The sequence below is a fragment of the Crocuta crocuta genome, unplaced genomic scaffold (genome assembly GCF_008692635.1).
Source record: "Crocuta crocuta isolate KB4526 unplaced genomic scaffold, BGI_CrCroc_1.0 scaffold528, whole genome shotgun sequence".
NCBI lineage: Eukaryota > Metazoa > Chordata > Mammalia > Carnivora > Hyaenidae > Crocuta > Crocuta crocuta.
The window spans coordinates 46423-51330 of record NW_027530010.1 but is presented as its reverse complement, the minus strand read 5'-3'; positions in this window follow the sequence as shown (position 1 = coordinate 51330).

Sequence of the window (4908 nt, the reverse complement as noted above, 5' to 3'; positions counted from 1 at the left end):
CCAAAGAGGACATCCAGATGGCCAACAGACACATGAAACGATGCTCAGCATCCCTCCTCATCAGGGAAATACAAATAAAAATCACACTGAGATACCACCTCATGCCGATCAGAGTGGCTAAAATGAACAAATCAGGAGACTAGATGCTGGCAAAGTTGTGGAGAAACGGGCACCCTCCTACACTGTTGGTGGGAATGTAAGCTAGCGCAACCCCTCTGGAAAACAGAGTGGAGGTTCCTCAAAAAAGTAACAATAGAACTCCCCTGTGACCCAGCAATAACACTGTAGGGAATTTACCCAAGGGATACAAGAGTACTGATGCATAGGGGCACATGGACCCCAATGTTCATAGCAGCACTCTCCACAATAGCCAAAGCATGGAAAGAACCTAAGTGTCCATCAACTGACGAATGGATCAAGAAGATGTGGTTTATCTATACAATGGAATACTACATGGCAATGAGAAACAATGAAATCTGGCCATGTGTAGCAACATGGATGGACCTTGAGGGTGTTATGCTGAGCAAAATAAGTCAGGCAGAGAAGGACAGATACCATATGTTTTCACTTACAAGTGGGACAGGAGAAACTTAACAGAGGACCATGTGGGAAGAGAAGGGGAGAAAATAGTGGGGAGAGGGAGGGAGGCAAACCATGAGATACTCTTGAATGCTGAGAACAAACTGAGGACTGATGGGTATGGGGGGGAGGGGAAGGGGGTGATGGGCATGGAGGAGGGCACTTGTGGGGATGAGCACTGGGTGTTATATGGAAACCAACTTGACAAACTATTTTAAAAAAAGGAAGAAAAAAATAAAACAAACTACAGCTGAAAAAAAAATAGAACTATGGACCTTAGATAGATTCCACCAACTGATTTCCTACGAGAATCACAGCCTTGTCCCATCATAAACCATTGAATTCTGAAGGAGCAAGGAGACTTGATGCTGAGTAAGCTGGATGGGATTCCAAATTACAATTGTGACATAATCCAACCTTCAGGATAAAAATACAATCATATGTGTCTCATGCTCCTGTCTAGTTTCTCCTCCTGTGGCTTCCCCTACCCATGAAAGTCCAAATATTCCAGAGGCATCCTTACTCTGTTGTTAGAAATTGCTTTGCTTCCACATGTTGGGGTGGCAGGGAGCTGGGGGTCTCACTCAGTTGTCCCTGTAGGGCAGTCTCAGGGCTGTACGATGTGGCTGCTGAAGCCGGCGGTGCAGTTGTAGGGAGGAGCCTGGTGCTGCAGGGGTGTCCTGGGTCCACATCCTCAGTGGTACCATGAGGGGCCCTGGGGTTCTGCTCCTTTCAGTTCATGTTGCCATGGTAACTGGGCTAACACAAAGCATGCAGGGGAGCCTGTGGTCACCAGACTTAAAGAGACTGCATTTTGGAGGCTTCCTCCTTTGATGCTTTGGCTGTGGTCATCCTTGTCCAACCTGGTACCTCTTTTTAACTGCTAATTCATAGATTGTGACAGGAAGATGGGGCAAGGTATGGAGGTATTGGGGTCTCACTTCCCCAAACCTGGGGATTCTTTTTGAAAACTGACCCAGTGATTAGCTTTGCATCTTAGAACCACTTAGGGAGAGGTCTCCCTCTCTTTAGCCTCCTTCCCCCATCAACATAAAATATCTTCTCTAAGTTAATATTCTGCTTGTCAAAACAGGATAAAGCTGGAAACTTTCTTGTCCAAACAACAAAACACTAATTTGAAAAGATACATGCTCCCTTATGTTTATCATAGTATTATTTATGATAGAAAAATATGGAAGCAACTTAAGTTTCCAGTGATAGGTGAATGGATATTAATAATAAGATGTGATATATATTTACAATGAATATTATTCAGCCATAATAAAGAATGAAATCTTACCATTTGTGACAACAGGGATGGACCTAGAGGGTCTTAGGCTAAATGAAATAAGTCAAAGACAAATAAAGATTTCACTTGGATGTGAAATCTGAAAAACAAAACAAATGAACAAACAAACAGAAACAGAAAGTCTCAAAAAAACAGAGAAGAAACTGGTGTTACCAGAGAGGAGGGGTAGGGGGGCAGGGGTGGGAATGGATGAAATAGGTAAAGGGAAATAAGAGATACAAACTTCCAGTTATAAAATAAATAAATCTGGACCCCTGGGTGGCTCAGTCGGTTAAGCGTCCAACTGTGGCTCAGGTCATGATCTCAGAGTTTGTGAGTTTGAGCCCCATGTCAGGCTCTGTGCTGACAGACAGAGACTGGAGCTTGTTTTGGATTCTGTGTCTCCCTCTCTCCCTGCCCCTCCCCCATGCATGCTCTTTCTCTCTCTCTCTCAAAAATAAATAAACATAAAAAATTAAAAAAAAAATAAGTCACAGGAATGAAAAGTACAGCATAGGGAATACTGTCACTAATATCGTAATAACGTTATATGGTCATAGATGGTGACTAAGCTGACTGTGGTGAACACTGAGTAATGTATAGAATTGTGGGATCACTGTGTTGTACACCTGAAATGGTATATGACAGCTACTCTTCAATTAAAATTTAAAATCTGCAAGCCCCCCACTCCTATATCCAATAGACAGCTGTGCAAAAGGATGAAGAGACAAATACCCAAAGTAGAGGTGCAAGGGAAAATATTACATGATAAAAATAATTTAAAATTAAGAACAAAAAGAAGCAATGCTTCTCTCTCCCTGGCTCTCTTGCCTCTGTCCCCATCTTACCAGGGAACCTTTTCCGGATCTGACTCCTTCCCTGGGATGAGTGCAGTGAGGGCTGGGCTGTATCTTCCCTGCTTCCCCCTTGCCTGCCCAGCCAGCGGCTGGCAGATGCCAAGGCGAGGGGAGTGTTTGCCAGGTTCCTCTCTTTCCTTGCCATCGTTCATGGGCCAGAGCCTGTGTGAGGCTCTCTTCCATCTCTAGGGCTGGAATCCCTTTAGGCCCAGTGTTTCTCATCCCCACCCTTTATTTTTGTCATTTTTAATTTTTAAAAAATAGTTTATTGTCAAGCTGGTTTCCATATAACACCCAGTGCTCATCCCACAAGTGCCCTCCTCCATGCCCATCACCCCCCTTCCCCTCCCCTCCATACCCATCAGTCCTCAGTTCTCAACATTCAAGAGTCTCTCATGGTTTGCTTCCCTCCTATACGTGCAAACATATGGCAGCTGTCCTTCTCTGCCTGACTTATTTTTAATTTTTGAGAGAGAGAGAGAGAGAGAGAGAGAGAGAGAGAGAATCCCAAGCAGGCTCCATGCTCAGCACAGCCTGATGAGGGGATCTATCTCACGACCCTGGGATCATGTCTTGAGCCAAAATTAGGAGTCAGATGTTCAACCAACTGAGCCACCCAGGTGCTCTGGAGTTCACTTCTCTTCAGAGATGGTAGCTGCATGGAAAGTGCCTCATGAGGGCAGGACATTCCTATTTATTATATTTACTCAAGGCCAGGGTCTGGGCTGACTTGGGCTCCAAAACCAGCCTGGTGGCTGCCATCCTGCCCCTCTGCCATCCTGCCCCACGTTAGGCTCTGGGTGTGCTTCTTCCTGCTTCTTGGGCGTGACTAAAAGAGCCATTTGGGTTGTCATGAGTACTTTTTTGGGGTAATTTTAAATTTTATATAGTTTCAATTTTATGTAAGTTAATTTTATAATTCTAAATTCACAGAAAAATTGCAAGTACATCACAAGAAACTCCCTACACACTTCTCTCAGATTTACCAGCTTGATCCACTCTTTCCTTATATCACAAAATTTGAAATTGTCATGAGGTGCTTTTACAGGATGGTTCCATTAGAGCACTTCAAGTTGAGGTTAAAGAGTTCGAATTCATGTTTTCATTAGTAGTTAAAATTTTCTCACATTGTGCTAGGTTTTCCAACATTGTCAAAGCATTTTGACTTTACAATAACTTTACAGAGGGAGTTGCAAAAGTGAATCTGTATCAATCTGGCCTAAAATGTATTTAAAAAGTTTGTTTCTTGTGTATTATGCTATTGCTTTTTGTACATAAGTGACTCTAGATGAAGCAGTATTTTAACCCACTGAGCCAGCCAAGCGCCCTAGATGAAGCAGTATTTTTTTATTTTTATTTATTTTTTTATTTTTTTATTTATTTCTAGGAGAGAGAGAGACAGTGTGAGCAGGGGAGGGTCAGAGAGAGAGGGAGTCACAGACTGAAACAGGCTCCAGGCTCTGAGCTGGCAGTCAGCACAGAGCCCGACGCGGGGCCCGAACCCACGAACCGCGAGATCATGACCTAAGCGAAAGTCGGACGCTTAACTGACTAAGCCACCCAGGCGCCCCGAAGCAGTATTTTTTAAAAAAATTAATAGACTCTACTTGTTAGGGAAGTTTTATGTTTAGAGAAAAATCGAGCAGGAACTTCAGGGTTCCCATTCACTCCCCCAGCCTCCCCCTCCTCCAGCTCCTCAGTTGTTAACAGCTTGCATTTGTGTTAGATTTATTACTATTGAGGAGCCAACAATAATACATTATTATTAACTAAAGTGCATAGTCTAGTGGTTACTCTGTGTACATTCTATGGGTTGGACAGATGTATGATGACATGTCTGTACAATCGTGTTACCATCTGGGTCGAACTGTGCACACAGAATGTTTCCATCCTCCTTGGTTGCACTGAGTGTCAGCCTTCCTGGCCAGCTCTGCCCTTGAGGACTTCCTGTTGAGTCACCCAAGTCAGGCACAGTCTTGGGGTCCCCGTAGCACAAGGCCAGCAGCAGGGCACTCACCACAGAGCCAGAGGAAGCATTACACGGGCTTGGCCTTTCCCCTTGGGGCTAATTCTACCTTTTCACCGGGCCCCAGGTGGGAGGAGGGAGGAAGGTAAGACAGCAGACGTGATTCTACCTGCCGAGAGCAGTGCCAGGTGCCTACTGCATGTTGACTCCCTTGTCTT